General features: G+C 38.0%; 1 long non-coding RNA gene across 1 annotated transcript; it reads left to right on the top strand.

The window, feature by feature from the left end:
• The first annotated feature begins 3620 nt into the window (after window positions 1–3620).
• Window positions 3621–10424, top strand: LOC310676081. The gene is made up of 3 exons (XR_014510395.1): window positions 3621–4057; window positions 6836–7081; window positions 8139–10424. It is a non-coding gene; the product is annotated as an uncharacterized lncRNA (long non-coding RNA).
• The last annotated feature ends 4224 nt before the right edge of the window (window positions 10425–14648 follow it).

Raw genomic sequence — 14648 nt, 5'->3', positions numbered from 1 at the left:
TTCCAATAGCCATTACAATCTGTATGTTTGCTCTCTATAGTCATGGAAAACAAAAGGAGCTCAAGCCAATGAGAAATCCTGAAGACAGGAACAATGGAGGACATAAAGCTCAAATAGATTCACCACATAAACAGAACACATGGGGGGCATGTGGAAAGGTGTAGAGATATTGACAGAGGCAGAATGTATCACGGGATAAGTTCCATATGTGGGTTGAATTTAGAAGACAATGTTGAGGCTTTTGGCACGAGCAGTGAAATTTTCCTAATACTGTTAAGAATAATTTTCAAAGATGGTAGAAACAGTATTTGCTGAAAGATGACCTGGTAGGTGTAAGAAATTTCAGCAAGCCCACACAGTATGGGGATGGAGGAGGGAAGAAGATGCCTAGAGATGGAGCATTGCAAGGATTGAAAAAACAGTGATTAAAAAAACAGCTACAAAGAAATTACTGGGAAAATGGCATTTGAAGTGAATGAAGCAGAAGGAAGAAGACTAACCCAAGAATAGGAATAATAAAAGGTAGAAGGAGATAAAGGGGGGAAGCAAAAACATTGAGTTGACAGTTGGCTGCAGCATCAAAGAGGCTTGAGAACATGAATTCATAGCCAATGGTGATGTCCCAATTTCAACCTTTCCTCAAGCCAAGCTCAGCAGCACGGTTGCAGTAATAAAGAGGTTAGAATCAATGTGTGGAATTAGTATTTTCCCGAGCTCTCCACTAACAAACACACTGACCAATAGGAACACAAGAGCAGTTCACACTCTAATAGCAGCCTGCAAGAGAGTGGGCTATAGAAACCAGCATAGATTATATTGGAAATCAAAGCACTCTGGATTCCTCTTATGTAAAACTGTAGTAAAACTTAGCATGCTTTGTCTAAAGGGATATTATCAGTGTACTCAAAACTTTTCGAACTGGGCCTCCTTAACTTACTCTGCCTTCAAATCCACCAGTAGCCATCTTTTGGCAGGTGAGCGCACAGGTGAGTGTTAGGATCTGGGACACCTCTCTAACCTTGGCATTAGAAGACAGCACTACATCTCAGCCTCCCTATAAAGATAGCTCACAAAAGGAAGAGACAAGGGAGAGAAGGAACTGCTGTGGTCAGAAGGACCCAAATGGCTTCTGCTTCTGCAATCTCCACAGTTAGTGTAAGTTTTGGTAGCTGCAGCACAAAACTGTTTCTGCTCAGTGTACAGTGGCTTTACCTGCTACAGGAACTTCTCTCTCTATGGAACCTGGTGGTTTTTGTTCAGGTGTCTTGTGCTCCCTTTTAAGGGAGACTACTTCACAGTATGCAGGAAATCTTCTACTTCTCCTGTGCTGCAATTAAATGGGCTCTTCAAATGTACTAGAGCTAGCCCAGAAAGGGCAAATAAGAACTTGTTTTGAGGGATCACATTTTGGTCATTGTTGCTGGCACCTCCACTTACATTTGAACATGTTTTCTTCAGTGAATGAGTGCAGTAGTTTCCATTGGTGGATCTAAGCATTCACTTTACCAAGAAAGAACTTTGCCATCATAACGACTTCCTGCCATCTGCTTAGGAACTTTTACTTCTTCGTGAGTAATGTACATCTGTTTACATTCTTACAGGAATGTACTTGTACATTTGCTGTATGCTTTGACATCTAATTCTTTGCTTTCACTTAGTAGACAGACTCCTTTCCGGGAACTAGAAAAAACTTCTTAGTTATGTGCAGGAAATGTACCTTCTGCAGGTGTAAATACAATCCAACCCCTACTGTAAAAGGGTCTGGGCAGGTGGCTGTGGTTTGGCAAGAATGGCATGGTGAGCCAAATGGGGATGCCTGGCAGCCCTGATTAGGGGATTTGAACCCTTGTCTCCCTGCTCCTAGTCCAACATTTTAACCACTACACCACATTGGCTCTTATCTTATTCTTACCTGTTTTTGCCGACAACTTTGAAATGATTAGGACTGAGAAGCAACCTGTTTCATACTATGGAAGGCTTAGCCCAAGCAAGACAGACTTGCAGTGCATCTTGTGATTGAGAAGGCATTCTAGAGCAGGGGTGTCAAACTCAAATTCATCGGGGGCCGCATCAGCAGTTTGATCACCCTCAAAGGGCCGGTTGTATCTGTAGGACTATGTGTCCACTCTTTATTATCATAAATTATTGTCACTGCATTCAATTATTGATAATAATAAACAGCATCATGAAGCAAAAATATTTCCTGTTTGAAAACAAATATATTTACATCACTAAATTCTGAGCACATTAATTCTACATGATATATTGTCAAATTATTATAATGGCCACAGATCTTCAAATTCTAAAAACAAAACTTTGATCCCATGCAAGAAAACAAGGTTAGGGCAACTTTAAAACAATTTTAATGTCCAGTCGTTAAAAATATAGCAAAACAGGAAGGGGATGCACAAAACTAATAATTAAAATGGGGGGAGGGAATGGAAAACCTTAGCATCATGGGTGTAGCCAAGGGGGGCAGAGGGGTAGCTGCCCGTCTCTAAATCAATAAAAATCATTCCCTCACTTTCCTCCGCCATGAATACGGAGAACTTCGTGGCCAGCGAGAGGCTCGTGACGCGGCCTACGTGCGGCAGGGGTCGCAGGGGCGCCGCGCGCATGAGCTCCGCTTGCGGGCCTTACTGGAGCAGATAAAAAGCTGGGCTCGTCATTTCTTTCCCCGCTGAGGGAAAGCGGGAGTGGGGGCGTTGCTTCGTCTCCAGAGGCTCCGCCCACCCGCCTGCCTGCTTTTCAGGCCGCGCATGTGCTGAAGAGGCGGCTTTCTTGTGTAAAAAAAAAAGAAGTGAAAATAAAAGGTGAAGGCTGGCGGCCGGCGGCGGCTACACGGGCCACATGACGAGGTCTGGCGGGCCGGATTTGGCCCGCGGGCCTTGTGTTTGACACCCGTGTTCTAGAGTATACCAGTACCGTTACAAAGTTCACTTTTCACAGTTGATGTTGGTTTCCTTTAAGATGCTTTGAAAGTGACTCGGCTGACCACATCCACATTCTGAAATACCATTTTTGAGAACTCCCAACGAAGCTCCAGCCAAAAGAACAGGAACTGACTCATTTTACAATGCCTGTTCAACATGTAATCAGTTTAGAGATTTTTGGCCAAAGTTACAGACAGGAATCGTGAGGAGTCAAAGTAGGAGACCCACTTACCACTTAAAACTGGCACACATGCCACTGAAATTTAAGTGCAAGAAAGATGGCCGAAAGCGGTGCAAAACCAAACTGCACACAAGCCACCCCAGATTTATTATTACACAGTTAACTGCACGTGTACCTTCTAATACACAACACACAAACACCGGTAAACCACTCCTGAATGCTACATCACCTAACAATAAATAAACAGAAAAGGATGTAGAAGGAAAAACACGTCACTATTTGAAGGCACAAGTGGTAGAAATTACAAGCAGATGGCCTATAGACTCAAAAAATGGAAGGTGGAAAGAGTCAATTAAAACACAGAAAACAGGTATGTGGTGTAGTCCTCTTCAATGTGGTAGCTTTGCACACATAGACAAATCATCATGTGGGGATGCTTTCAAACTACCAATCCTCACATTCACCATGTTCAAAGGAAGGGGAGAGAGAGAGAGAGAGAGAGAGAGAGAGAGAGAAATGAGGAGAAAGAGCACATCCTACATTCAGGATAGAGCCTACATTACAGCCCATGTGAGAAAGAAGACAGAAGTCTGCTCCACCTTTCTATGGTAGAGACCACCAAGAACCTCCAGGCAAGCAGATCTGAGCATTCCAAAGAAAGAGAGAACAGCAAGTACGGTATATTCAGAACTAGAATCTGAGGAGTCAAAGGCTTCCTATCTCTTGTTCCTTAAGAAGGACGTCTTCACAGGAATGCTACACAGAAAGGGAATCTCAAAAACAGCAGAAAGTTCATTGCTTATGTACAAGTGGATGGGCAGACCTGAAAGGAAAATGGGAACAAATCTGAGGAAATGTTGATAGAATCAACATTTTTTGGAGGATTCAGAAAATGAAAAAGCACTAAGCTGCTGGAGACACCTATACTGTAACCATTCCCAAGGTAAAGCATCTTGGATTCCAAATATAAGCAGCAATATTAGAAAGTAAGATGATAAATGTAGGACTATTAAAAATGAATTCATCCTTGATGCACCTCACACCTGCACTATCCTCCCAGAATACCCATGTTGTGCCATCTCTGTAAACCTTCCTTAAAAACTCATTTCTTATGTGAAGCTTTTGACTTCACCCCTCATGTCTTAATTGAGCATCAATTTACAACTGTCGTGTTTGGTATTAGCTATACTGAATAATTCCTCTGAAAAAAATCACCACTATACAGCAAGTGTGCTGTTTGTCAAGCCCATTGAACCAATATTTTTTCATGTTCACTAGAACATAATGTCTTTTCTGCATCCTTAAGAATTTTTTTTTTAAAATTTTCCAGGCAGTGCAAGAGCTTCTGAAAAACTCAGCTATAAGTGATAGACAATGGTGACTGCCATAAACAGCCAGACTACTATAATATCTTTAAAACTCAAACAGTGTTCTAAAGTGGAGCTATACACACATCTATGCTAGAACTGAGATCCTGGCTGTGTTTGAAACCAGCGGAAACACAGCTTTAAACTGCTTTTGTTTTAAAAACACAGTGACAACCAATGCCCATTGAATGTTCTTTACCCCTTCTTTAGTAGGCATCTTCAAAGTATGATAGCCCCATATCAAAAAGCTACATATCCTGAGATGAATTTGTCCTTATTACAGTTCAGGAAAAATGACACGAAAACCAGAGGAAATTAAAAGCAACACAACTTGCTTGTCAAACTTAATATGTGACTAGCACTTGCCTGGGGCTACTGAGACTGGCATTAGGAATACAGAATAATTGTCACTGTACAAAATGTAATCTGGCAATAAAAGATCCCAGAAACACACTAAATTATTGTTGTAATTCCCACTGGATAAAAGATTATAAAATATACAGTATAGCAAATAACTGGCATTTAAAAAGGATCATCAGCATGGAATCCATTTCACTTGCAGTAAATACTAGTAATACAGTTATTTTAGCATGCCAACTGAATGTGTGCTTACTCAGAAGTAATTCTCACTAAGTCCAGTGTGTCTTAATTCTTAATAAACATATTTAGGATTGAATCCTATGGTCTATTAGAGTAACTTTCTCATATATAATACATCTCTAATCAAAACAACACAAACTACATCTGGGTTAGGGAAGGTCTAGCTCAGGTAAGTTTTGATAAATTATATTTACTGGATAGTTTATTTGTTTAGTCAGTTATTCCAAATATTTTTAATAGAATTGCTACTTAATTAAGGGGCACACACTACACTTTTTGCAGATACTTGTTACAGATGCATCATGAATTCTTTAAATAGAGATACATCTTATGCAAAAAGTTATTGCAGATAAGTATAGTTACTTTTACTGGACATAAAAAGAGAGAACCATACCAATATAAGTAAAACGATTTTTCCATGCTGCCATACATCTTACCCCTGCTAGCATACCTAAGAGCTAAATCTGCCACCACAGAACCAGAGCTTCTCAATTCCTAGCTGGATAAAATAAGGTGCTATGATCTGCATTTCCTGCAAGAGCTATAAATGAATTATTGGAGCCACAGCAGCATTACTGCTACACAACTCTGTGATCCCTAGAACCCACACATAACTGATATTTGCTGGGTCTACAAGTGTAGCAGCACAGAGACATCTTGTGCAGCACAGCAAAGCTATGGATCAGGACCTAAATATGTAACATGTGAACTCATCCTAAGTAAGATATAGGATACTTAATGGTCAAAACCAATACACAATTATCAACATGCAAGCCCAGTAAAATCAATGAGCTTGGGCACTCCTAACTTCAACAGAAAGCACATAGGTAGTCCCTGGTGTTTTTCCACACACCCACAGACAAACAGCAGCACCAATGCCTCTCTCAAAATTCCCCTCCTTTTAATGTGGAACTTTGGCATGATCACTTCTGTCATGCCAGGTCACTAACCTAACTTTGGAAAGGCCGAGGGCATGAATGCCCTTGCTACCACTCAGACTATAGCAGGGAAGGGGAATCTTGTAGTAGGGATGCATTTCCTCACATCACTTAGCCTCTGTCCTCTGTCTTTAAACTTGTAAAAAGCAAAAGGCAAGATAATGCATATGGTGTTCCATTCATCGTAGGGAAATGCAATGTCATAATGGAAAGTGGTTAAGCATTTCTGACTATAAGGGAATTGGGGGGGGGTCACTATGAGATGCTTCACAGGAAGTGATTCATAAATGAAATAATTTTAAGAAGCAAATAGAAACATTAATCTAGTTGACGTACGGTAACTTGATTTAATTGGGGCACAAGATATTTAGCCTTGCACATGTTGTTGGGTCTAAATCTTAGCAAATGCTTTTGAGAGAGAGAGGACAAAGTTAGTGCAGAAAGTGCTTAAAGGAACGTTATTTTGCCGGCCGACTTCTAAAAAATGCATGTGGGCACAATGGTTCCTGCAGCTGTGCCAGGACTGTACACAGTCCTGAGGGTCTTGCCATATGGAGAACTCCACCTTAACATATTTGAAGATTATCTGAATTACTTGGGAAATTGTAACACTAAGCCTTAAAACCCTGTGCTTTTAAACCAAAATAGAATAAGAGTATTCTGATAGAACTTACAGGGATGCATGTTTATGACTAATCTTAGGCTTGGATTTACTCAGAAGTAAGGCCCATTCTGTATAAGGTACAGTACAAGGCAGATAAGTGTAAATAGGACTGTAGCCTAGTTTACAGCTGATGGCATCTATTTTTATTTCAGTTCAATCAACCAACAGGATGAAAGTGAACTATCTTGGACTATGTCAGCACTTGAGAATAACTCATTCTTTAAAAAGGAACAACCAGCACCATATTAGAAATGCTTAACTACTGTGAAGTCTTTACCTATTAGAATTTAATCAGGAAGGACAATTGCTGAACTACTACAACCACAATACTTATATATTTATCACTTTTCAAAGAATTATCCCAGAAAGCTTAAGGAAGATGGATCCTGTCTGCTCAGGTAGTTAAGAAGATAAATGTGTAATTAATGTGTGGCTTGTTTCAAAATTTGCAAATGTCACGCAACTCAGAAGAGCAAAACCATTAGCCATTTTGTTTTATTGTTGTTAGCCGCCCTGAGCCCGGCTTTGGCTGGGGAGGGCGGAATATAAATAAAATTTGTTGTTATTATTATTGTTATTATTATTATTATTATTATTTTCCCCTACCGCAATATGCATTCTATAATACTTTGTTTCAAAAAAATTATACACCACTAGGTTGTATAAAAGTAAAATCTTTAAGGCAGCTTACAGAAAATGAAAAATATATTGCTAAACCAGTAACTTTACAACTTTAGGAATACATGACTTGCTTACAGAATCAGCAAGTCTGTAGCCACTTCTAACAGCTTGCTCCACCTGCTTTGTATGCTCCCGCCATACCATGTTAGATGAATGCATTCCCAAGGGTGCTTGGTGCTCCATTAATTTTGTACATCATAGTGCAGAGGTGAGGTCTACATTAAATAGGGTCTACATTTCTCCTGCAGAAGGAAGAAATGGAAACTTGCTCATAGTAGTCATGGCCAACAGTTGGGAGGAGGGACGTTTATGGGCAGAAAATAGATATGGTATATTAATTGGAATGGCACGTGGAATTATGGAAGATGACAGCCAGAAACATTTAATTTTTTTCATTGCATACAAAATTGCCCATTAAGGAACGGGTGAAAAGTAGGCACATTGCTGGTAGACCTCTGAGCTCTATATCTATTTATTGATTGTTATAAGACAGATTTTGCCTACTGATAAGACAACCATCGCCTATCCTAGTACAGCTAAGGCCATGACTCACTTTGGCCTGCCCTGTTAATTTATTGACACTAAATTGGTTCTTATGATCCTTTGGTGATTACAAATGAGCCACCAACTTTGTCTTACTATACAGTCCTACACAGTATAGTGTATTTTGTGTGTTGTAAAGCAGATATAAAAAGAATGCGATATTTTGAAGTGATATTCTAAAATCCTGATCCAAATATTATGAAAAATTGTTATGCTATTTCATTCATATAGGTGTAAATGCAGATCAGGTAATCTGAATTTACAAGGAATCTTTCAAAATCAACTGGCAATCCAGTGGCACCAAATCCACATGAAGGTACTCATGATAAGGACATTGGTAGAAGATGAGCACCATACACCAACTATCTTCATTTTCTAAAGAGATCCTTTCAAGTTATATTGCAGTGGTTTCCCCAGCAGTGAAAAGATGCAAGAGAAGAATCTATATTGCTTGAAACATTCATATTATTATTAGGGAGGGAGGGGTGAGTTAATTGCTCTTGTGAATGAGGACAGATTCAAACAACATTTGAGTTCAGAACTTCCACAGAGGTACTCAAATAATGTTATCTGACTTTGTTCACATAATAGATTCTCAGCTGTTCCCAGAACACACATATGTGGGTCAAATAAACTGGGCAATCTATTTATGACTACAATTACTGTAATTCTAGCGGCACTTTTTCTAGCAACCACCAACCAGTCAATTTTTAAAAGAATGGCTCTTTTATAAGTTCCTTTTCACTCATTCTCTCCAGCATCCAGATTTTCAGAGGGTCTTCCTGGCAAGCGGAATATGAAAGCACTGCTGTTCATTAATTAAAATCACATTTTAAGTCTTCCTCATTGTCAACTACATCAGAGGTCAAAGTGGGATTTGAAATTCTCTACAGAAATACAATGCTTCAAAGAAAAATTAGGGATCAGAGAAGGCCACTTTTGGAGAGCATTTAACTCTGTCTTCACTTTTAGTACTTCAAAACAGGTACATCACACGGAGAGACTTTTCAAAGTGCAGTGATAACAAGGTAATTTTGAGTGACAACATATCTTGCTTCCTTTAAGTGCAAGAATGTGGAAGGAGAGTGGATAAAATTACCTGTTTCTTAGATTGCCAACATAGGAAGTTTTCACTTATTATGCTATCTTTTATGAGTGGCAAATACATTGTGAAGCCTTCCAAACAGTTTGCTTAAGACTAGCAAGCCTTTTCCAGGTGTTCATTGGACACACCTTAACTAGAACAAGAATGATTGCCAAGGTGGGGTTCTCATTCTTCCTGATTTACTAGGGAACAAGGCTGTTAAAATGCATGCTTATCTGAAAGTCCTTTTTTTTATTGCTCCTCGTATTAAGAATTTCCTGCTTATTTTTTACCTTTTAGACAGCAATCTATATTTTTACTGAAAGGACTCTTTATCTGTGAGCATTTAGTAGGAAAAAAGAAGGAACTATTCTGAAAAGTGTTAGAAAAATACAGAACAAAAGCAGGTCCTTTCTACCTTTTGCCATGTGTCTCAAACAATGGAGTACTGAAAACATCACTAAAACAATTAACCCTGGCTATACAAACAAGGGGGGGGGGAGAGAAAAGAACTGTTTAAGACTAGAGACAGAACATTTTACACAGTCTTTACCTAGACCAGCCTCAATTAAGTCATTTCCTTCAAAAGTATCATTAAAATAAACTGAAAAATAAAGGTGAGACATTACTACACAGAAGTCTACTGGATTCTCCCACCCCGCAATTTAAGTAAACTTAATGTTATTGACTAAAAGGTAATTGTTTCCTCTATTTGTTTCAACACAACATGTTCTAAGAAAACTCTGAAAATGAGCTAATTGAAGGAAGTATGACTAACAGAGAAAAATATTTTTCTGTTAGCTCATGACATTTTTATTATACTGGAAACTTCATTCAAAACTTATGAACACTCTTTCAGGTTTGTTATGTCCTGTACTATGTACTTGCTTTTCTCTGCAGCATTAGTGTCAACATATTCAACAAGTTCCACTTTATAAAAAATAAAATAAAATAACAGTTATTGAAATGGGGTGCCAATTTGTGCTAACTTTTTTGTATTAGAACATGACAGACTGATATTTCAGGATGTCTTCCTGTCAGTATGTATGTTGCAAGTAGTCAGTGGAAAGAAAAACTAGCAGTTTAACTAGAGTCTCTTTCATTTCTAAAGACAGCTTATTATGAATTTAGACAGACGGTACAAAATAGTTCTGCATTGGAGGGAGAACATACTATTCAATTTCCAATTAACAATTTCCTGCCTCCCCACAAAAAATCCTGAAAACATTTACCTTTTCAATCAGTTGCATGCCTCTTCCCTAAAACATCACCACAGAAACATTTCAACGTTTTTTTTAAACATGCTACACCAAAACAGATTAAACAAATCATTTCTATTCTCCATTTCAATTCAGTTATTAGTTAGAAACCTGAAAATCTGGACGTAATTTTAAACACAAAATAACAGACTATCTGTTGCAGAAGGTAGCACCACTTCTCACTTACCCATTCCGAGCAAATAATACTTCCTGGTGAAAAGATTTTACAGCTTCCGTTAACTAAAAAGCGTTCAGCACTACAGCTAGGCAAGACAGATTACAAAATGCTTTTGTCAGAAGGCAGCGTGAAAGTTTCTCCCCCTACAGTTATGCTCCAGAGTAAAGAGTCATCAGCACTCCATTCCTGTGATAAAAACAAGGTAAGGACAAAGGAAGAGAGGCTCAGACAAGTTCCTGTCAAAGATTCTTAACTGCAGTCTTCTGAAAATAGTAAGCAATCTTAAAGTGACAGTTACCAAACTCCAAGGTGACGCTCATTAATCCAAATTGGCTGCAGCTGGCTTTATTGTCTACCATTTGGCTTGGTCAAGCCCACATGAGTGTTAAACTTTATCACATGTTGCTGAATCACCGCCTAGTCTCATCATTACAAACTACATGTAACTAAGCAATGCGAGCGAGGAAAGCTTCTACTAACTCGAAGGCAGGGAGTTCTTATACACAGCCGCCAATTAGCTCTTGCCCAATCACAGGCTGCAACTAGTTGCCTCAGTCACATGACAGGGCAGTCCTCACTACAGCAGAGAGATTTCTGAATTAGTTGGGGTTACACAAAGGACACTCATTGGGAGGGGGAAGCAGTGAGTACAAAATGAAAACGCCCAGGCTGACTGCTGTTAAGTGCTTTAAAGCAGGAAACTCCCTCGCTTCATGCAGACACACAAATTCAGAACAATGTCTACTACACATGAAAATTAGTCAGGACCCCTCAAATCTTGTTTTATAAATACATTACACCTATTTATGCTGCCCACTGCCCTGCCAATTTTCCTGCTTTCACTTAATTAGTGATCACTTAAAACTGATCCATTTCATAGAAACAAGCAATCAGGTACGATTAACAGCATTATGATCTTAAGGAAAGAAACTTGCACCACCACAAACCACATTATTTACTCTTCATGAACGTAATTAGATGTGTGTGTGTGTGTGTGTGTATTAGCCTGAATATCAACTTGAACAATTATTTTAAATGCAGATTGGTGACAGTCAAGTATATTCTCATGTTTAGAAAAACAGTTACCCTTAATTCATGCTACTCTGAATTTCATTCCATGCATTTAATTCTATTATTTACTAGCCTCAAACAGTAATAGAATGAAATCACTTTTTCAGTACTGCTACTCCAAATTTTCACAAAACATTGATGCTGTAAAATAGCTATTTCAGTATTGCTCTAATAAAGTCAAAATATATAAGATATGTAATTTAGTTCTGAACCTGAAGATTTGCATATGGTTAAAAACATCATATGGTTACTGCAGCTGCTGTAAAAACTGGAGTACCTTGTAATGTTTCGTCCTCCTGTTATAGTTGGCCAATCCCAATTTATGGGCACGAACCATATGCCAGGACAAACCATAAGAGATGACTCAAGTTGCCTCGCCCCCACAGTACAACAGCCCTCTTTAGCAGGGGAAAGAACAACCCCTTATAGGTATGACTCAAAAAGCCTTATGCTATATTCAGAAAATGCATTAAAATTACTCTAGAGTGCTTTCATATCCTGGGATAGCAATGCAGGAATTTGATATCCCAGACTAAATCAGAACAGCTTGTCCTGGAGTAACTTCTTTTTACACCAGAATTATCTCCAGAGCACAACATGCCACAGAGAAAAATATTCTGTTTGAATAAGCTATAATGTGTGCAAACATCGCATTACAATCTTGGATCACTCTAGACAGCCATGTTGGTACCTGCCTGACTAGAGCAGGAGCCAGACTTAGAAGGCAAATAAATTAATGCATACATATGAACCAGTCTAATTACCTAGTTGTAGATCCTATTAAAACTCAGCTTTATACAAATTACATGAAAAAAAATTAATGCTCCGAGAGAAACACCTATTTATATATTTCAGGATATATTTCCAATCAACCAACTCTGGACTGTCAAATTCTAAATATATTATCTGTGATTTCACTTTGCTGCAACCTGCATCTGCATGTTACAGATGCATTACTACTTAGTTGTGTCACATGGTTGCAGTAGAATGAAATATACAAGGCATACTTTACAGCCAAGAAAATGTATGTTTGTTTGTTTGTTTGTTTGTTAAAATATTTTAACACATCACCCTTTTATAGGCTACCCTTTCTTGTTTATATTTTATTGCTTTTGGGGAAAATAATTTCTGGAAATAAAGGCATTATTTAATGCCTTTGTCATAAAGTTATTATGACAGAAGACCCTTATAATAAACACCTTATAATAAATACATTTCATATTAGAACCAGCAAATGCCTTTCATAAATGATGATATGGAATTGATTTAAGGCATGTTAGTACTTGGTGGTTCTTGGTAATACCCACAGTATAGCATATAAATAAATATCAAGCTAAGTCTTTACATCAAACAAAAGCTTTGAAAGTTATTTTAAAGCTTCTTTTAAATCTTATCCAATACACTTAAGAAGAAATTCAAGGTAATTTAAATTTGAATAGTGTTTTCTTACAATTCTAAGGATAATCTGTATGAAACTGAACTCACAACAACTTTTAACAGAATCTGCTTACAAGTTCTGAGGACTGTGTATTTATTTAAAACATATGCACCATAAAAGAGCTATTGTCTTGTAAGACACATTGCTCTCACTTTCTTACTGAGATTCTACACACATACACAAATCCATCTACAATAACTACTCCAGGTAAATTCTTAACACATCAGAATGAAAAGGTAAAAACACAGTAAAACAAGAATTAAAGAAATACAAACAAATCCCCCTTAAATTAACCCCACTAGACTTTACATTAGTTTATACATTTTAATAAATATATAATGATGTAAACAACCATCTTTGTCTTGCACCCATATAACCTCTATCACAGGAAAGAGTACTTCATCCAGCAAATTGTAAACAGCAACAAACACAACAATTAGGCAGGTGCCCAAGGCACACAATAAATTTAGGGATTACAGCACAATTTTGGTCTCAAGATTGCTAGAATCCAGTAAATAGGATGCCCCCCCCCCTTTTACACTAAGTAGAATTTGCAAGAAGAATTTATTAAACATGCAAAGAAAGACCTAAGTTTCTCCTCATATATAAATTTAAATGCATAAATACATAAATAGGTGTGGACTACTCTGGTCTAATTTGAATGGGGGTGGGTGGGAGTAGATTAATGGTGAAATAATTCTCAAATGTGGACAATCCCAAAGAAAAAGGACATCGATTTTTTAATGGAGTGCTGCTTTTATAAAACGTGTCTCCTTTTTACAGAATTTCCAACCAAGTAAGATTCTTTGGGAACACTAAACCAAATTAGAATTTTGCAACCTAAAGCCTTCTCTTGCTTCAAAAGAATGATGCAAATTATATGATGTTCTTAACTAATGTGTTAATAGAATTCTATAAATCATACTCCAGATGAGTATCTTGAAGCCCATCTATATTAACACCCTAGTGGCCCAAATACAGAAATATAAGGATCGTGCACCAAGCTATAACAAGGAACTGTATCTCACTGCAACTTCAGTGGTACTCAGCCAGCAGCTGTGATTCTATGTCACAGAGAGAACCGGCTGCAAAGCTAGGGGGATCAGCAATTTGCTGCATGACATAACACACTGTTATAAACGAAGATTTGGTTGTGATAAAAATCAATATTTCAGATCCAAGTACATTGGTATCTTACAACCAAGAAAGACCCATGTCTACGTGTGCACCCTGCTCCAAGAAAACTCTGTATCTTGTTAGGAGCAGAAGACCAAGATCACATTGTGCAGTACACCATCCCATCCCATTTGACTTTCTCAGAATCAAGATTTGTCCTTTCCTTTCCTAGCTCCTTTCTTCACAATATTTAGGCAACTCTGGCTCCAACTCTGTGTACATCTACTTCGACAAAAACACTAGTAAGCAAAGTGTCTTCCCTCTGAATAGACATGCACAAGATAAGCTGTCAGAATCTTTTATCTCCAGTGCTTTGAGAAACTAGGTTTCTTTAACTTGCACACTTGCCCATTCTCAACCTCAACCATTTCCCTCATGATACATAATGTTTTGGTACACGTTATCAGGAAGAAAGAGGTTGGATGGGCATTTAGCTATTTATAAAAAAACATTTATACACCACTAATTCATTAAAAATATTATCTATACAGCCATTCAGTAAAAATCATATAAAAATTTAAAATCCGAAATCAGA

Source organism: Podarcis tiliguerta (genome assembly GCF_965153285.1).
Source record: "Podarcis tiliguerta genome assembly, chromosome: 4".
NCBI classification, from domain to species: domain Eukaryota; kingdom Metazoa; phylum Chordata; class Lepidosauria; order Squamata; family Lacertidae; genus Podarcis; species Podarcis tiliguerta.
Note: the sequence above shows the minus strand (reverse complement) of the source record. Positions and strands in the feature narration are given on the sequence as shown.